We start from the raw sequence: 20,620 nt of genomic DNA, 5'->3' as shown, positions 1-20,620 counted from the left end.
GCTCAGGCTGCATTTCCCTGATGTGAGAGTTTTGGGTCTCTTGCACCCACCCTCTGTGTATCTAAGTCACTCTGTCCCAAGCGATTCAACTTAGGCACGACAGTTTTTCCAAGTGCCGCAGTACAGCATGTGTAGGATTCTTGGGACTAGCTGGTGTTTTCCAATTGTGTTTTTAATTCAGCCTCTGTAACTCTGGGTCCCAACCACAAATCCACCACTGCCTGCCTGTGCTGTGTCAACCCTCTTCGGTGGCCAGATGTTTCTTATTAATGTGCCGTGAATGTTGACTTCCAGGCAGCCCCAGCCTGGATTGGAATGATTATGTTTGGGGGACAAGGGATCTGGGTGCCCTCCCAGTACATCTGGCTGCTGGGGCTCTGGCTGGGAAAAGTTAGGGTGCAGGCTTCCAGGCTCTCTGTTTGGTGATATAAAGAGAAGAGATGGATCCTTCTTGGCAACTTCATGAGAAGGCAAAAGCAGTCGCAGGAGAAAATTCTGCAACATTGTAACCGGTTCTCTCCTTGCTTAATGCGTCTTCCTCCCCCCCCACCCGCCATGTCCCTTTGAAGAATGCTGTTTCTGGATACTGGGGAGAAAGGCCTGCTTTGATTTGTTTTGGTTTGGTTTGGGTTTTTTTCCCCTCTGTGCGTGCTTCTCTCCTTTCTCCCAGTTGGTCATGTGTGCTGGGCACCCAGTTATAAGGAAACTCCCAACCGGCTCCTTCAGAAATTAAATGCTTTTGTTCCTGCCTCTGATGGGTCTGGCAGCCTCTTTGCCTTTGTTTCAGGACACTGAGTGCAGCCCTTATGGCTCCCTAGTATTTAATAACTTCTGTGGCAGAGGCAAGGCCGGGCGACCTTATAAATATATAATGCGCAGACATAGGCATCCATCAGTCCTGCCGATGTTGTAGCCCAAATAGGTGTGCTCTGGACTGGCCCCTGGAGTGTCCCCAATGTGAAAGTGGCAATACATGGGAATAGGTGCAGAAGCGTCATTTTTTTCAACCAAATCCTGCGTGACGGTGCTGCTGTTGGATCCTGTTTGATTCATCTTGTGCTCTAATGGGGGTGGGAAAGGCAGAGTCATGAACAGGAGAGTGATTTCCGGCTCCTCCCCTACTCTGGAGCCTTTGGGTCAACTTCTGACCAGAGGCTTATGGGGCAATGGTACAGTGTGGGTGTGTACCCAGGCTCCCCTCCTTTCGGTCTCTGTGACCTCTGACCTCCAGCCAGTCACTCTCCCTAGTTCTCAGTTTCCCCATTCCGTTAAGTGGGAATAGTTATGGTACTTAACCTCTCAGCTTTATTGTAGGGATGAAATGAGATATTGAAAACACATGGTTTGCTCCATACCAGGCACACAATAAACATTAGCTACTTTTGTCAATTATTTTTAGCTTCCTCTCAGCTGTTGCCCTGCAGGAACCATAACTAGCTCGCTTGAGGCTGCTGGGTGTCCCCGGTCACTTTAGACTGTCATGACCACAGTTTCTTAGAGACCCTGAAGCCGTTTTAACCCAGCTGGTTTTGTGAGGGGAAAACGAGCGTTTGATTTTCAGCCCATTATGGAGCCTTTCTTTCGGAAAGAGCCTTTCACGAGGCTGAGATGGGTTTTCATGCAGAAGCAGTTTCTTCACTAGCAGCAGAAAAGCCTCCATGAATGCGGTTTTTATGGTGTTTCCACCCATTGCTGGAAAGGAAGCAGGTCCTTGCTTTTTGCCCCCTCCTTTTCCCTCATGGGCATGCTTTTGGGTGACCTTTTAGAGAAGGGGGACGACCATTTCTGGGTTACGGCACAATATTCTTTTTGGCAGTTTGAAATCCACAGTATGCTCCGTTTGCACTCCTCTGACTGGGGGGGGGCGGGGGGGGGCGGGCACTCTGAGCCCCTGGGAGAGACAGTTGTATCCGGATAGGAGGGAAGGCTAGCCTGGCACAGGCTGAAAGGCTGCCTTTGGTCTGTTTCAAGGAGAGTGAATTTCCCTTGCCCCCAAGCACCAAGGCACCCTAAATAGTACCGCTCGTGGGTGTCAGCTTGTCTCTCTGCTTCCACATGCTCCCCCTCCAAACCGTTGTCCACACAGCAGGCAGCTCCTAAAAGCAGAACGGAATTGTGTTCCTGCCTGCAGCACGAAGGTACTGAAGTTCTTGGGAGGAAGCGGGTTGTAAACAAACTTTGCTTCCCTTTCTGGTGTGCTGGAGAGAGCTGGGGCTTTGAAGTCCAGAGGGAGCAGGGCTGTGGTCTTGCTCTGGTTTTGCCAAGCTGTGTGACCTTGGGCGAAAGACTCAGGCTCCCTGAGTTGCATTTTCCTCAGCCGTCACGCTGGGATCTCTCCACTGAACAAATATTGGAGGGTCTGCTTGTGCCAGGTGCTGCGCTGTGCCGGGGATACGGCAAAGAACAAAATAGACAGGATTCCTGCCCTCATTCAACAAATAATCACAATTTAGATAAGGTGGTCCAGAGAGGACTCTCTGAGGAGGTGGCATTTGCACAGCGACGTAGATGAAGCGAGCGAGGAGGGTGCTGTTGACTCAAACCTGAGGCAGGAACCAGCAGAATCACCGGCTCATGGGAGCCTGTTAGAAATGTGAAGTCTCAGGCCCTGCCTTGGACTCGCTGAGTCTGACTTTAGGCCTTAACAAGATCCCCAGCTGATTCATGTGCAGGGCAAAGATTGAGGACAGCGGAGTTACAACACCTGGCACTGCTTCAGCCAGCTGGCTCTCTGCCCTCCGGGGCTTCTGTGTGTGACCAAAGATGCCTAAGGTTCTGTGGAGGGCTGTTATCTTTTATGGAGATTTTCCTGAGGGCTCATTCTCCTTCCCCATTTATATTGTCACCCACACCTTTAGGTGGCAAATGTGGCGATTTTTAGGATTTCTAAAAAACAAAAACACACACAAAAAAAACAAAACCCACAGGAGTTTCCATGTGTTGGAGAGGGCTCATAATCATCAGCCAAAGCGCTCTCCTCCACCTGATGTAGGGCAGCTGGGGAGCAAAGATGGGCACTGCTCCCTACAGGTGACCTGGCCCCAAAAAAGCAGCCCCTCAAGGCAGCCCAGGACAAATCCCGCAGTGGCCAGGCTGCTGAGGGAATTCTCATTAAGAGGAAGATTAAGGCATCTTTGTGGACTGTGGTCAGAAGAAAATCATTAATAACTAGGCACTTCGTGTACTCTGCCACGAGACAGCTTTCTGAGTGGGGGTTAATTGGACTTGCTTGTTTGTACCCAGTTTGAGCAGGGAGGGGGAAATAGCCATTTTTACAGTGACGATTTGCCCTTTGAATGCCTAGGCACTGAGGAATAAAGATGATAATAATGATACCAAAGCAGCATCAGCAGTGACAAGGCTGTGTACTTACTCTGTCCGAGCTGTCTCCCCACCTTTTTATTGATAACGTACATTTGTGTTGCATCCTCACCAAAACCTATGAGGCAGAGGTGGTGATTTTCCTGATGAGAAACTGAAGCTCACAGTTGTTCAAACAGTGGCCCAAGGTCTCCTGGCTACTGAGAATGAAGCTGGGATTTGGCTCTAAAACCCAGGCTGGTTTCCCTGTGACTCCCTGCCTCTTGTGACTTCTCTATTCTAAGGCAGAGGTCACAGACTAGAGGCCCTCGGCTCACTATCCAGCCTGTGGATGGGTTTTGTTTGGTCTGCACAGTGCATTAAATGAGGGACTTCTTCTAACATTAAAATCCAGGTTTCCAGCTTCTCTTGAAGAATCCAAAGATGTGGTAACGTGGGGCCGACTTTCCTATGTGGCAGTAAGTGGCAGCACACAAGAGGTCTCCCTTTAGATGGGTGTGACCTTGACTCACCCTAGTCACCAACATTCCAGTCGCATTCGGGGATCTCTTCAAACACTTAGGTGACCTGTCAGGTCCTGGAAGTGATTGGAAATTGTGAACCCTAAATGAGTATTCTCATCTCTCCAAAAATCATATTAAAAAAAATAGTAATATCTTCTGTCATATTAGCTGCCATTTTTAAAGTGTTGACAATGCCAGGTGAGCGTCTCACATCCTTCCAATCTTTCACTTGCAACAGTCCTTGGAGTTGGTGCAATTATTTACACCCCTTCTGATAGTTAAGGAAAGTGAGTCTCAGGTTAAATAACTTGCCTAAGGTTCTGCAGCCCCTTAGTCAATGGGGCTGTCTGACTTCCAACCCTGTCTGACTTCACAATTCTGTGTTCTGGACCAGAAATTCTCAAACTTGGCTGGCATATGCATCACCAGGGGATCTCGTTCAAATGCAGATTCTGATTCAACAGGCTTGAGGGCAGAGGACTAAGATGCTGCCTTTTTTAACAAGCTCCCAGGTGATGCGGAGGCTTCTGGTGCAGGGACATACTTTGAATAGGAGTTGGCAAACTAGGTCCTGCTGGCCAAATCAGACCCTTCACCTGTTTTGTATGATTCATAAGCCATGCATGGTTTTAACATTTTTTAATGGTTGGAAAAAAAATCAAAAGAAGAATAATATTTCATGACATATGCAGTCTATGAAATTCAAATTTTAGTGCCCATAAATTGTTATCTGAACAAAGTTGCTCCCACTTATTTACATATTGTTCGTGGCTGTTTTTGACCTACAGCAGTAGAGTTGAGTACTTGAAACAGATAATGTACAGATTACAAAGCCAAAAACATTTACTCTCTGTCCATTTACAGAAAATGTTTGCGGACTCCGGGTCTGTACCACTAGTAGGGGAATATGCAAGTAGCTTCTCTTAGTTTTAGAAGAAAGGAATCTGAGAACCTTTGGGGAGGTTCAGAGCTAAAGGAAACATCCCCTCCAACCTGGATGAGAATGGTGCTGAAATCAAAGGCAACCAAAGAACCAGGGAACAGACTAAAGCCATTTCTAAAGGGCATGTGGAGATGAGGCTGGCAAGACCGGATCAATGAACCGCCGGTGGATTCTAAGCTCCTTGTAATCCCTTTAACGTTTCAGCTTTGCTGATAAATGTAGATTTGACTCTTGCATTAAAAGGCTGGCTTTCAGAACAAGCCTCCCGGAGTTGCACTTTGATGAGCGGCTGATATGGAAAGCCCAGAGCAATGGTAGCCTTGTGAAGTCATTTTAATTATGCAGAGTGGTGAGTCTGGGGACAACGGCCGCCTTTCCAGGCAGGATGCTTGGACTCAGAGCGGCTGTTCCCCAAGCAGCGCTCACTGGGTCAGCCAGGACTGCGCCTTGAAAAGCATCTTTCCTTAGTTGCCCTGGTAATTGTGTTGATTGACGACTGGGGTGGTAATTTGGGGAGATGCCGGCCTGGTTTCCTTTAGTGGTTGTAATTTGGCTAAGAAATGGGTTCCCACTGATTTTTTTTGCTTGGGCAGGAAAAACCACTCTGTCTCAGTCAACTGGTGTGCCAAGAAAAGGGGAAAAAAAGGAGGTGGGGTGTGTGTGCGTGTGTCCACGCGCATGCGCCTAAGAAATTCTTGGAATCCTCTAGGTAGGGAAAGATGCTTAGCAGCTAAGAAATGCTGGTTAGCTCACCTTCCTTATGTCATTAGCATTTGATAATAGGCCTGGTAGAAGCTGAAGCACCTAAATAGAGGTTTTTCTTTTGAGGAAATATGTATGTTCATCCCAAAGTATCTGTATTATCTCTGATTTTTGAAATAAGACATGGCTATTATGAAAGATTTAAAAATCACGGGCTTCCCTGGTGGCGCAGTGGTTAAGAATCCGCCTGCCAATGCAGGGGACGCGGGTTCAAGCCCTGGTCCGGGAAGATCCCTCATGCTTCAGAGCAGCTAAGCCCGTGCACCACAACTGCTGAGCCTGCACTCTAGAGCCCGTGAGCCACAACTACTGAGCCTGCGTGCCGCAACTACCGAAGCTCACGCGTCTAGAACCCGTGCTCCGCAACAAGAGAAGCCACCGCAAGGAGAAGCCCGCGCACCGCAACGAAGAGCAGCCCCTGCTCCGGCAACTAGAGAAAGCCTGCACACAGCAACGAAGACCCAACACAGCCAAAAATTAAAAAAAAAAAAAAAAAATTGCACGAAATTTCAATTTTAAGTCCATAAATAAAGTTTGAATGGAACACAGCCATGCCTATTCATTTAGCATCATCTACGGCTGCTTTTACAGTAGCAGAACTGAGTAGTTGAGACAGCCTTCATGGTCCACAAAACAAAGTATTTACTAGCTGGCCCTGTCCAGAAACAGTTTACTCACCGCCACAGCTAGAGATACATGTTGTTTATGGCTTGGGATTTTTTTCTTCAGATTCATTCAAATTATTTATTAACAAAATTTTATAGAAAATACACATTCCACGTATGGTCTTTTTTAAAAAATTTTATTTATTATTTATTATTTATTTTTGGCTGTGTTGGGTCTTCGTTTCTATGCGAGGGCTTTCTCTAGTTGCGGCAAGCGGGGGCCACTCTTCATCGCGGTGCGCGGGCCTCTCACTATCGCGGCCTCTCTTGTTGCGGAGCACAGGCTCCAGACGCGCAGGCTCAGTAGTTGTGGCTCATGGGCCTAGTTGCTCCGCGGCATGTGGGATCTTCCCCGACCAGGGCTCGAACCCGTGTCCCCTGCATTGGCAGGCAGATTCTCAACCACTGCGCCACCAGGGAAGCCCCACATATGGTCTTTTTTTTTTTTTTTTTTTTTTATAAGTTTATTTTATTTTATTTATTTATTTTTTAAATTAATTTTATTTATTTATTTTTGGCTGTGTTGGGTCTTCATTGCTGTGCGTGGGCTTTCTCTAGTTGTGGCAGGGGCTGCTCTTTGTTGCAGTGCGCAGGCTTCTCATTGCAGTGGCTTCTCTTGTTGCAGAGCACAGGCTCTAGGCACGCGGGCTTCAGTAGTTGCAGCACGTGGGCTCAGTAGTTGTGGCTCGCGGGCTCTAGAGCGCAGGCTCAGTAGTTGTGGCGCACGGGCTTAGTTGCTCCGCGGCATGTGGGATCTTCCCGGACCAGGGCTCGAACCCGTGTCCCCTGCCTTGGCAGGTGGATTCTTAACCACTGCGCCACCAGGGAAGCCCCCACATATGGTCTTTTATAGCTTACTTTCTTCATACTTAGAAATACTTTTTGGATATCTTTATATGTCATTGTATAAAGGACATAAAGATCTAATATATTTATTAGTTTTTAGAATCCGGTATATGGGTTATCATTGAATTAAATAGTTTTGATTCATGGCTGCTTTGGCGGTTTTCCCTTGTTCCTCATTATACACCATATGACAATAGCTTTTCTTATGCTACGACATGCTGATGTGGAGCTCTTGTCAAATTGTCCTCCAAAGAGATGTTGCCAACTTCCACCCCCATTCCTTAAAAAATTGGAATGTATTTTTGTGTTTTCTTTGGGCTGAAACTTTGAAACATCTCAGCTTGTGGAGCAACCTGGCAATTAATCCTTGTTTAATCACCCTAAGTGACAATTTGTACCTGATGAATAGTGAGAAAACACAGAGCACTGATGTCAGTCATCTCTTTTTTCAAAACACATTTTATTTGTCTTTAATTCCCAAAGTGATATCCGCATTCTGTTGCAAGGTTGTCATTCATCCTTATGCTTCTGTTGTTTAAGGTTGGTGGGATGAGGGGAATCTAATGAATTTGTTATTTTGTGGTCTCAAAAAGCTGGAAGATTCTCCTTTAACTCTACGATTAATGAGTATCCCAGAGGGAATTTCCTGTGAACTGAGGGAGCATTCCCTAAAGGGAATGATTCCTAGGTCATTGAGCATTTTGAAATCAAAAGGATTCTACCTGCATTGTATATGAGAGAGCCATGGGGGTTGAACTCTGGGAAGAAATGTGTATATCTAGGTAGTGTCATAAAAATTTCTATGAAGCTTGTAAGGGCTGCTGGGGGAGCGTTCTAGCTGTGTGGTTAAAGGGACAGGCGTTGAAGATACTTTGCTGGAACTGTGGTCTTGGTTCTGCCTCTTACAGGCTGAGTATCCTTAGGAAAGTGACTTAACCTTTCCGAGCCTTCCTTGGTTTTCTCGCCTGAAAACCTATCTTGGTTTTCTCATCTGCAATGTGGGAATAATATTACTTATTACCATGAGGTTATCTTACTTGGTTATTGTGAGAGTTAAATGGGATAATGTGTGCATTGTGCCTCATTGGGCATGATGCGTAATGTGGGCTCCATATACGTTTGTGGTTGGAAGAAGGGTTAATGGAAACAGAATTAGATAAGGAGCAAGAACACCTGGGTTCACGGCCCTGACATTGTAGGTTATGTGACAGAGGACAAGTCACTTCCCCACCATGAGGCACAGCCCTTCATTTGCTAAAAATGGGGGTGACGATTCTTGTCTTAGAGCCTTAACTCAGAAGAGATAGAGTCGAGTCCCTCCCGATGTGAGGATTTAGGGTCTAAAGGAATGAGACTTCCTGATGGAATAGCAGATTTACATGGCTCATCACAGACACACCTGGGGACAGGTACACTTTAGACGAAATGGAGTTTAGAAGAATTGGCCCTTATACCCTCACAGTCTCTTTGCTTAAGTGAAATATGCGTATGATGTTTGTAAAAACAATTTGCAACCTATAACAGGAAGACGACAGTTAGACGCTGCCCTTGGGGTCAGTATAGAAAAAGGGGCTTTTTTGTGCCTGGCACCCATGAAAACTCATGTCCAAGGTGAAAACCACACCTCCTCAAGGCAATACTTAATTCATTTTACCCAAGCCTGCTTAATAGGTATGAATTTTTGTGGTGCCTAGTGTGCCATGCTAAACACTTCCATTTACACGGTCACCAGTCCTTAAGCAGAAGCTTCCTTTTCTAAGCCTTGAGAAACAAGGATATTTATACAATATTTGAACCCAAGATGATACCCTGGAAACTCCTGAGATAAGATCTGGACTGTACCTACATTTTGTTGACATTGTACAGGATTTAAAATTTTGATTAGTTGCCAACCTGTGATATTTTGGGTAAAAATTCAGATTTAAGGTTTTCTCTGGAATAATGAAAAAATTATGAAAATTTCGGGCAATTCGTATTCCTTCCATTGTTTTAGATAGAACACACGTGTTCGGCTTTTTCCACAATCCCCACCATTCCCTATTGTTTACCTGACCTGCCTCACCCATTTACATTCCTGGCTGGCTGCTATAGTCGTCTGATGTTGTGACTGCTGATTTGAAGAAGTGAGTGAGGGAATATGTCCTATTGGAAGGATGATAAGAATGGCAGATTGGAATAAAGGTGCCACTTGGTGGGAATAGCTGTGCTAATAAGCAAAACATCCAAGCAGCTAAATCCTCCCTGTCCTGGAGAGGCTGTTGGGTTGGAGCGGATATGATTGAGGACCTGCTGTGTGCTTGGCTTCTTTCATGCATCACCTCTTGTCATCCTCAGAACAATTTTCTGAGGCATGTATTTTACCTTCTCCTTTCTAAATCTGAAGAAACTGAAGCCCAGGGAAGTTAGGTAACATGCCCTCGGTCATGCAAATAATAAGTAGTGGAGTCAAGATTCAAAACCAGGTTTTGAGGGCTTGAGATCACAAATTCTTTAACCAAGAGAGACTCTTAAGCTTTGTCATTTTGACCCGCCTGGTCTAAATATAAAACAGTACCTTGGCAAAAACAGAATCTTATATTCTCACTGGCCTAGGGATGAGATCTGACTGTTGTCAGATATCTGAAGAACCCTAGGCTAGTTGGCTTACTTGAGGCTGGGGTCTTAAAGATGAAACTCCTATAAAATTAGAGGGTGTGGTGTTGAGCTTATTGGGGTATCTGAAAGGTGAGAAATTGAATTAAATATAATGCGATTTCCAGTAAAAGGCTACTTGTAATTTTCTAATCAGATCTGCATACATTAAAGGAGGCTCCATTCCGCTTGTTTATAGCTTTGGTGTTAAATTGGGGGCTCTGGGGAGTTTGTGAAAGCAGGCAGGTGGGGGGCATTCTTCAGAAATGCCATTTGCATGTTTCCTAGAGGAAACATCCACCAAAGGGATCAGTCAAGGGAGGGAGTTTACAGTGCATCCCTTCAGCAGCCAATTTGAGGTCAAAACAAGGTAAAAATAAAGAAAATGGTCATTATCCAGTCTTTGGACATGTTTTTGAACTTCTGCTCCCCATTGCTTTACCAATTCTGACACCATGTTGCAAAACAGACCCAAGCACATTTGACTGTCAGAAGGCATTTAATGAGAACATTATTTGATTTTATGTTTGGTAAACTACTTGGTGGTGCAGAAACTGCTTTCACAATTCTTTAAAACTGACTCATTATGTGTACATGTAACACCCAGAGCGGGTCCTCCAAGTTTGCGTGCTGAGGAATTAGGCCTCCCGGGGACTTATTAAAAGAATGCAGGTGTTTTCTTTCTTCAACGACACTATGAAATGACTCTAATAATATAATTTCTCAAAGTCTTTTGTTCCGCAATCAGGCACCCAGGAGCGCACCTGTCATTTGCATCCTTGATGACTGGGCCTTTGGAGCTTCTCCAGCGACTTAGTGAGTTGTTTGGAAATCATAACGACAGGCTTCTTTCATCTTTATGAAGCCCCAGATTTGGAGACAATAGATATCTGGGAGAGTCTCCATCACCTTTGGTCTGGAATATTTGGAGCCACAGGGAAGGACACATACGTATGTTTTCTTCTGCTCTGGCAGACAAAAGCATTTAATAGATGTGTCCACCTGCTAGGGATTTTGGATAATTTTTTTTAAACTTCAAAATCCTTGATGATAACGGCGTTTTAAGGCAGTTTTATTTATTATTTTACATTCATTTTGATCCAGTTGTTGCATAAGTGTGCAGTGTAGACAATTTGGAAAATTCAGCAATGTCAAATGATTTATTTTAAAAAAAAAAGCGTTAACTCCATCACATGACGAGGAAGGAGTATAGACCTCTTAGCTTTAGGGTGTGATTTCCTTCTAGTCTAGTTTCTTTATGGTAGAGTTTTATGTAGTTGTACTAGTTTCCTAGAGCTGCTGAAACAAATTACTACAAACTGTGTGGGTTCAGACAACAAAATGGATCCTGTTACAGTTCTGAAGGCTGGAAGTCTAAAATCAAGGTGTCGGCAGGGTTCGTTCCCTCTTTTGGCTCTGAGGGAGAATCCATCCCTTGCCTGTCTTAGCTTCTGGGGACTCTTGGCAGTGCTTGGCCTTCGTGGCTTACAGATGTGTCACTCCGTTCTCTGCATCTGTCACCACATAGTGTTCTTCCTCTGGGTTTCTGTCCCTTTCTCTTCTCTTCGAAGGGCTTGTCATTGGATTTGGGCCTACCCTAATCTAGGATGATTTCATCAACTTAATTATATCTACAAAGACTCTTTTCTAAATGAGATCACATTTAGAGATTCCAGGTGGATCTTTGAAGGGACCACTATTCAACCCATTATAATAATTCTGGAAGTAAAGCATGTATATATATATATATATATACACATATATATGTAAATATATATACACAGTTTCATATTTGTAAGCAGTGTGCCCAATTTGGACTTTCTAAACGTGTTATTTGTGAAAGTACAGTGGTGTGGGAGGGCTGGGCCTTGACTCTGGGGCACCTTTGTGGGAAATACAACTTACTTGTCTTTTCTGGGCCAGTTAAATGTTTGCAACAGGACAGGATTGTACAAGCTGCTCTTAGCAGAGGGAACTCTGAGATGGAATTTGCTGCCCATATTGATGAATTCAGCTGTCTGAATCAGTTGACCCCTGGGTCACCCTATGAAGTCCATCCATCGTCTTTGAGCTTTTGTTGGGCCTTGCCAGGGAGATGTATAGGAAATGAAGTAGTAGTGTGTAGACAGTTATTTGTGGGAAGAGCTTCTCGCCCTAGGGCCTTTTAATTAATCTCTAGGCTGTATAACCGATTCACTTTCAAAGGGAAAAAAAGTGGGCTTCCTTAGAAAAGGAAATTCTTCATCATCCTAGAAATAGGTCCCACAAAATCCTGCCGGAGCTGACTCACTCTATCCCTCCCCCATCCTTATCCCCCTTGCCCCCTGCCACTTCTCCGTAAACACAGTCAGAAGAAGTATAACATTAATTGTACTTCCTCATTCCCTGATTTCTGTTAAATCCAGCATGAATGGATCTAGGCTTTTCAGAATAAATTATGTGAAATAAAATGAAAGCAAATTTTGATTTTTTTATCATCATGTTAGCCTATCATGAATTGAACATTTACAATGTGCTGGGGACATTATATTCTAAGCGTGTTTCTTGTATTCTTATTTAATTCTTGAAACCTGTCATGAGAGAAACACCATCATCCACGTTGGTTTCATGAGGAAACTGAGAGCCTGCAGGTGAGTTACTTTCCCAAGGTCACGCAGCTAGTTAGTACTCAAACCAAGGTTAAATCTTACAACCCTGACTGTTGTTTGGGCTCTTAAACACCATGTTATGTGCCTGGCTCCAGAGGATTCTTATAGATTCTAAACCATAGTTTTCACACTTCCGTATTCATCAGAATCACCTGGAGGGCTGCTCCTCTCCCCTCTCATTTCCCATTCATTAGATCTCGGTTGGTGCTTAGAATTTACATCTAATAAATTAGGCGCTGCTGTTGCTGCTTCTGGCCCAGGGAACACAGTTTGAGAACCATCAGTCAACACCATAGCCCAGCCCTCCAGGACTTATATAGTCACATCAGTTTATCAGACCAGATAAACATGATTTCACTGACTGTCCAGTGTAGCAGTCCATACGCCTTCTTATCACTAAGTAGTGTAGGTTACTCTTACATGGTTGGTATTGATGTTGAGGGCTAGGAGTTTAGATTGGAAAGAAGGTCCCTACCTCCCACTTAAGCTTTAGTAGATTCTTGGCTTCTTCCTCTTTCCTATCACCATGGAATTTAATAAAGTGGTTTTTAAGCTCTTTCATCAGCTGGAAAGTAGAACCAGCCAAGGTCTGGTATCTGTGAAAATGACTAGAGATTAATGAGATGTTCTAGCCCCACCAGACAGTAAAATACATTATAAGGCTACAGAAATGAAAATAGTATGGTATTGGAGCAGGAATAGATTCCTGTGACAGACTAGAAAATCTGCAAAAATCGACCCAAGTATTGTGGAACAGTGGTCTATGGTAAAGGTGACATATAAAAGCAGTGGGGAAAAATTCAATAAATGGTGCTAGGACAAGCAGCTTCCCATTTGGAATAAAAAGAGATTAATCCAAAACTTTTAAAGAACATTAAAATTTGAGGGGCTTCCCTGGTGGCGCAGTGATTGGGAATCCGCCTGCCAATGCAGGGGACACGGGTTCGAGCCCTGGTCCGGGAGGATCCCACATGCCGCGGAGCAACTAAGCCCGTGCGCCACAACTACTGAGCCTGCGCTCTAGAGCCCGCGAGCCACAACTACTGAAGCCTGAGAGCCTAGAGCCCATGCTCCACAACAAAGAGAAGCCACCGCAATGAGAAGCCCGCGCACCGCAACTAGAGAAAGCCTGCACGCAGCAACGAAGACCCAACGCAGCCAAAGCAAAACCCAAAAAACAAAACATTAAAATCTGATTATGGACAAATGCTTTTACAAGTTCAGAGAGTAAAAAGCATATCCAAGTTCAAGTATTTGCTCTTCCTTTTTCTCTTAGTCGCCTCTTGCTGCACTGGCCACCTTACTGGTTCCCAAACACAGCAGACGTATTCTCACCTTGGGGCCTCTGCGCTTGCTGGGACATCCCCCAGGACCAGCCCCCCAGATACCCATCAGTTTTGTTCCGTCGCTTCCTTCCAGATCTCTCCTCCAATGCCGTTTCCTTAAAGCATTGTTCCTTGACCATCCTAAAATAGTACTCAGGTCACTCCCTTTTCCCTTCCTCTGACTTCTTTTTTTTTCCCCCCCAGAACATTTACCAATACCTGACATATTTGTAATGGATTATCTGGCTTTCCTTCTCAACCTCGATGTAGTTACTTTAGCCTACACAAGAATTTAAACTGCACGAGGATATTTTGTTCCATGTTTCTTTTGTTAAATTCTCCAATACCCAGAAAAATATCTAGTGCATAGCAAAATACCCACCAGAATTTGTTGAATGAATGAGTAAATGAATGGATGATAGGAAACCCAGACGTCATAAAGGAAGATGGCTTATTTTGAGATGAAATAATTTTAAAATTGTCAAAAGAAAATTGAAAAAACAATTGGAACAGATTTGATAGAGGCCTGATTTTTTAAGATGTGAAAACGGCTCTAATAAAATCATGAAATGACTCATTAGAAAATTGGGCAAAGGATCTCATCAGGCAGGTGTATGACAAGGTATCATTTGTTTTCTTAGTAATGTTACCATTTCTAATGTTTCCGTTTATTTGTGAGTCCAGTATGAATAGCTGTTAGAAAATATGTTTGGGTAGAATTGTGATGTCTGTGTTCAGTGAACTATAGCATCTCTTTTCCTAGGAAATGTTAAAATAGTATGCATACTCATGTTTGGGCTAAGCTTTGTTGGCTTCTGTGAAGAAGATTAAAAGACTTTTAAGATTCCTTAGGATTTGGAGTTGTCCATGGGTGTAAACAAGACCCATAGCTGTGCTAGTGTGATCCAAGAAATGACAGGAAAACAACAAATAAAAGACTATGCTACCTACAACATCAAAAAATCACTTCTACATCTAGGAATGTGGGCATTGGCCACTCATGGATACATTTTCTGTTTTCTTGTCATGATGACTTGGGAGTGTTGCCAGTGGCATTTAGTAGGCTGGAGACCAGGATGTTAACTCTTCTGTGGTCTGTGAGATGGTTCCATCACAATGAAGGTGATCCTATCCTGAATGCCAGTGCCATTCTCCCTCAGTGAGAAGCATTGGAAAGTGTAGTAAGCAGCAAGTGCCTTTGGGAAGTGCTTAGTACACCTCTGATGTTTGGAAACTTAATTAACTTCTCTGGACCTCAGTTTCCCTCATCTATAGATTGAGGGAGATAGATTATAGAATGGGAAAGGCCCCATCATCATTAATACATGGTGATAGTATTACTAGGGAATATTACTAGGGAATATTATTGCTACGAATAGTAATAATATTACTATTCCTGCTCAAATAGCCAACTGAGGAGATTTGGGCAAGAAGAAATTTAGGAGAACAGAAATTTTTCAGTCAGTCCCTTTGCTGGATAAGCCATCCTTTTCAGGATGTTCTCACTCTTCTGGTCTCTCTAGTTGTGTTGTAGACTTGTATATTTACCAAGGGTGAATTTGTTTGTTGCTGACACTACTTATGCCAGTTATACTTGCTACTATAGTTAGGTAAGTTACCTACATAAACCCATGAAATACGAATGTGAGAAGAAAAAGGAGCTGTTATTTCTATGAAAATTAAGCTGAATGCTTGGAAATGACCTAAAACAATTATAAAAGATTGGGAAAGAGGCAGAAACTGTAAAAGGACTTAGGTGTTTTTTTTTTTTTTCTGACAGTATCTTTAAGTTCTGACAGTACTCTAAAAAAACAAAAACAAACCAAAAAACACCCATAAACAAAATATCTGAACTGGAAATTGAAGAAGATGCATTATAGGTGTGTTTTATGGGTGAAGTGTAAGGTACTCTGTCTGTAAACCCATAAGCAAAATTCTCTCACCCACTATAAATGAATGTATGGTTATGTATTTCAAGAAAAAAATAAGATATGTATGTATCATTCTTTTGTGATTCCTCAATGTGATAGACACTGCTGGTTGTCCTCATATACATTGTGTACTTCTTCCTTAGAAATATTACCTTCAAAATAATGTCTGGCCCATAGCCAGTTAAGGCCATGTTTCCTAGCCGTCCTTGCTCCTAGAGATTGCCATTTGACTAAACTCTAGCCAAAGGCATATAAGTAAAAATAGTAAGTACAACTTCTGGGATGCTCTCTTGAAGGGAAAGCATGTACCTTTTTTCCCCCGACTTCTTGCCCACTGGAATGTAGATGTGATAGTTGGAGCTCAAGGAACTAAATTGGACCATGAGGTACAAACCCTCTGTTGAGAAAAGCAGAATAAGACAAGCAGTGCCTGGGTTCCTGATGACCATAGAGACACATCATAGCCTTGGACTGTATAACTCCAGACTGTATTTCCATGAGAGAGAAATTAATTTTCATCTTGTTTTTTTAATAAATTTATTTATTTATTTTTTTATTTTTGGCTGTGTTGGGTCTGTTGCTGTGCGCGGGCTTTCTCTAGTTGCGGTGAGTGGGGGCTACACTTCGTTGTGGTGCAAGGGCTTCTCGTTGCAGTGGTTTCTCTTGTTGTGGAGCATGGGCTCTAGGCGCGTGGGCTTCAGTAGTTGTGGCATGCGGGCTCAGCAGTTGTGGCTCACGGGCTCTAGAGCACAGGCTCAGTAGTTGTGGCTCACAGGCTTAGTTGCTTCGTGGCATGTGGGATCTTCCCGTACCAGGGCTCGAACCCGTGTCCCCTGTATTGGCAGGCAGATTCTTAACCACTGCGTCACCAGGTAAGTCCAATTTTCATCTTGTTTAAGCCATTATTATTTTGGATTTTCAGTCACCTGTAGCCAAATTTCAACCCAGCTGGACTATAGCAATAGGATACACATTGTGTTCTCAATGGTTGAAAATCCAAAACCGTTCTTTTAATTTTAGGAATACCTGCTAAGGGCAGATGTGCTTTTCCAGAATATACTGTTCTGAGGCAGGGATGTCTTCATCCGAAACCTTGGCATTTCATAAGTTCTTAGAGTGAATGACTTATGGTTATATTATAATAGGTAGTAAAGAGAGTATTTTTTCCTATTGTTCAGCTGCTCTGTGAATATGCGCCATTATCTATCGAGGAATAACCTGGAACATTTCAGGAATGTCATCATGTAGCACTGATTTCACCCCCTAAAAAAGTGCATATCCTGTTTTGGGATGCGTTTAGAACTGCTTATTTTAGGATTAAAGGGTACAGAGTGAAGGAATACGATTAATCCCTTTGATGGTCCCTATCATTTTACCAGCAGACTAAGCAGAGGGCTTGGGTTCACATTACATCCATGGAGAAGTATGCCACAGTGCTACTGTGTGAGTGAGGAGTGAAACCCTATCGCCTTTGTGTGAGCACAAAACGGCATGTGCCTTTTTAACCTCTTAATTAAATAATCACCATCCAAAAACGTTTCTTTCTGGAAAGTCTGCCCTGTTGGTTGTATCCCAGGTTAGTTTTCTGTGAGTCTTTAAGCTGGAATTCGCTTTCTGATGGTTATTCCTGACCAAATTTTCTCAAATTATCTGAGAAGAGTGTTAAATTGGTAATAAAAAATGTTTGAGAAAAAATTGGATGACATTTTGGGGTCAAATTTTCAAAAGGAAGAGGAACGCACTGGGAAATGGATTTATGAAAAGCTTAGAGGGAATTTATTCAAGAAAGTTTATTGTGTGTGTACTATGGCTTCACATGCCATAAAATACAGTAAAACTGATATCATAAATCTATATATTTTAAATTAGATGTCCTTTGACACATATGTATACATATAGGTATGCACATATGTCATACATAGGTCAGTATGAATATGTATGTGTGTATATGTGTATATATGTACATATGTTTTGTTTTTTAACGTAAATGGTGGCATAGCATAGATACCTCCTTTTTGTCACATAACAATAGATCTTGGTGGGCTTTTAATATCAGTATATATAAATATTCTTACAGAAAAAAGACCATGTAATACCCCATTATATAGCTGTGTCATAATTTTTTTTTTTTTTTACCAGTTCTCCACTGATGATCATTTAGGATGTTTAAAATTTCTAGTTAATGCAATGGTGCTTCAGCAGACATTCTTATTTGCAGCTCGTTGTTGCCTTTACATGTGACAGTACCTGCAGGATAAATTCCTAGACATAGAATCACCGAATCAAAGGGTTGTGCAAATTAATTAGTTGAATATTGCTAAATAGAAAAAAATGGTTTCCAAAGATGTTTAGATCTATCAGTGTGTATGAGGGTAAAAGATTAAATTTAAATGGCCAAGGATTTATCTTGAAGAAACTTTTTGGAATGCTATTTAAAAATTTTATTTTTTATTGTGGCAAGATATTCATAGCTGGAATGCCATTTTGATTCATTATGTTGCTATGCCACCCTGAAGTTTTTGCAAAACCACTATATTGGGTTTAACCTCCTTGTACTGAGATAGGAGCTTTTAAATAATTTTATCCTGATGGAGTCTCTATGGGAATACGACAGACCATCCTTACTGTAGACAAGGATCAATATGCTGTCAACATTCAGCTACTGATAATGCACAGGGTACTGAATTTTGGTGTATCAGGATGAGAGTTTGTGTTCAGCCGCAAGAATGGGTGGAAGAAGGCAGAGGGCTGGGTGTTAATGATTTGGGTACTGTTCTGCCCCTAATTTTTTTTCATCTCATCTGAGTCTTGATTTACAGATCTGTAAAAATCAAGGGGTTAAGTAAATTAGGGAAGAAAGCCCCTCTCCCTCATTGCTCCCATCACACTCTCTGGCAGTGTTTCTTAAACTAAACCTTGAACCCAGTTTGAAAATCACAGGTACACTGTGCCCAGAAGCATTTCCTTCTCTCCGTCTCCTCTGTATCACGCTCTGTTCCAAACCACTATTATTTCTTGCCTCAACGCTGCCCTGGCCTCCTAACAGATCTCCCCACTTCTGCCTTTTCACCACTCTAATCCATTTTCCACCCAGCACTCGGATACAAAGAAGTAGTTCTTATGAAATATTGAGCAGATAAAAAATATTAATGAAATATGTATAAGGCATAAACAACAGTGATGTGATGGCACCCGTGAGCCTGCCGCCTGGTTTTAGGAAAAAGAACCTTGTTATTATCCCTTGTGATTCCATCCTCTTCCCCCTCTCAGAGGTAACCATTACCCTGAGTTATGAATTTATCACCATCCTCGCTTTGCTTAATAGTTTTGCCATAAGTGTGTCTCGCCAGAAGTCTTTGCTTCTGCAGTTGTCCTTTGGGGATACGTGTGTAAGAGTTTGTCTGGAGCAGGTACCCAGGAGTGGCCTTGCCAGGTCATGGGCGTGTACCTGGGACTTCACTAGATACAGATACACTGTTTTCCAAAGAGTTTATACTCCCGTCAGCAGGTAAGGTTCTGCTTGTTCTCATCTTCGGCCACACTTGGTTTTGTGAGATCGTCCCTTAGTCCTTTGTACATGTGGCTTCCTCTGCCTAGAACGCCCTTTCCCCATCTATCCCAGAATTGGCTGCTTCTCTTCGCATCCTCCCATTCTCAGTTTAAATGTCACCTTCTCAGAACATTTCTCTGACCATAAGCCCCCCTTTCCCCACGACTAGAAGGGAAGGACCTGTGTCTGTTTGGTTCATCATTGTATGTAAATAGCACAACGATTTACTGGTAGGTGCTCAATAAATAGTTGGTGGAATGAGTAAGTGGCTGAGCCAGTCAGGTCCTTTCCAGTCTGAAGTCCTCTTGTCCCGTGAAATGAAATGAAGATATGAGAAAGTTCAAGGGAAGCCACTCCGTGTGTGGCTCTGGCTTCAAGGCAGTTTCATGATGGAGATGGTTTCAGAAGACCTCTGAAGGGGTGTCAGTGCTCAGCTACTCTGGTGGAGCAGAACATTTCCAACAGCAGACACGAAAAATGATGTGTGTATTGCAATAAATGAATAAATTGAGCATAAATAAATAGAGCATAAATAAGCGGGAGTTGTAGACCTGCTTGTCTCCAAAGTAGGAAAGTGAGTAGCGGTGCTTCTGGGGTGCAGAATTAACCAATATTCCAGCCAGTCTTAAGTGGGACAAAGAAGTAAGTGATCCCAGATGCGAGACCTGGGGATGTTTTATTCCATAGCTCAGATGCCTAGTGTGGACATCTGAACTGCCTGTGGGTGTTTTGGAGTTTTTGCGTTCACTCATGGGAATTGTATTCTTTCAGTCCTTAGCGGTAGCACGTTGCCTCTGAACTCAGCCTGCTCAAAGCTTGGCAGGGCAGCTGCAATACTGTGCAGACTGGGTGGAGGTGGCATGCCATTGTTGAAAATTAACACAAAGATGTCCCCGGACTGATATCCACAAAGAATGAAATCCATGACAGGGCATCATTTATAGCCAGCAAAGCACTTTCTCATTCATAATCTGATCAACTTGAAATGGGAGGCAATTGATTGGTGCTCAGTATTCCTGTGAAATCCCAGAAGCGGGGATGCCACACAGGGAGGTGATCATAGGCTCAGGCTGGAATCTCTGCTGCTCATTAACCGGCTCTGTCAATTTGGACATGTCACTTAGGCTCTCTGAACCTCAGTTTCCTCATCTGTAAAATGGGAATATCAGTACTTCTCTAACAAGTTTCCATTGAGGGAAAGGTGATATAATAAAGATAAAACATTTGGCACAGTGTCTGACAAATGGGAAGTGCTTGGATTTTTTTCTTTTAAAGAATTATTATCCTTAATTTATATATGATGGAGCAAGAGCTACCCAAAGGAGGTTGACATACTGGAGTATGTAGTTGAAACTGGGCCCAGAATGCAGATCTAGGGACTTTTGGCCAGTGTTCTTTGGACCCACTTCTGTCTCAGAACAGCTCAGATATCTTAAGCCTCTCTTAATTAAACTCTTTCTGTGAAGGAGCTACTCTTATTTTTTTTAAGTTTTCA

At 43.1% G+C, this 20,620-nt stretch overlaps 1 protein-coding gene across 1 annotated transcript in view; it reads left to right on the top strand.

Annotated features, from left to right (window-relative positions):
- Positions 1-20,620, top strand: part of PRICKLE2 (prickle planar cell polarity protein 2) — a 401,122-nt gene that overhangs the window by 1,273 nt on the left and 379,229 nt on the right. The window lies entirely within an intron of this gene.

Source organism: Balaenoptera physalus, assembly GCF_965194825.1.
Source record: "Balaenoptera physalus genome assembly, chromosome: 11".
NCBI classification, from domain to species: Eukaryota; Metazoa; Chordata; class Mammalia; order Artiodactyla; family Balaenopteridae; genus Balaenoptera; species Balaenoptera physalus.
Note: the sequence above shows the minus strand (reverse complement) of the source record. Positions and strands in the feature narration are given on the sequence as shown.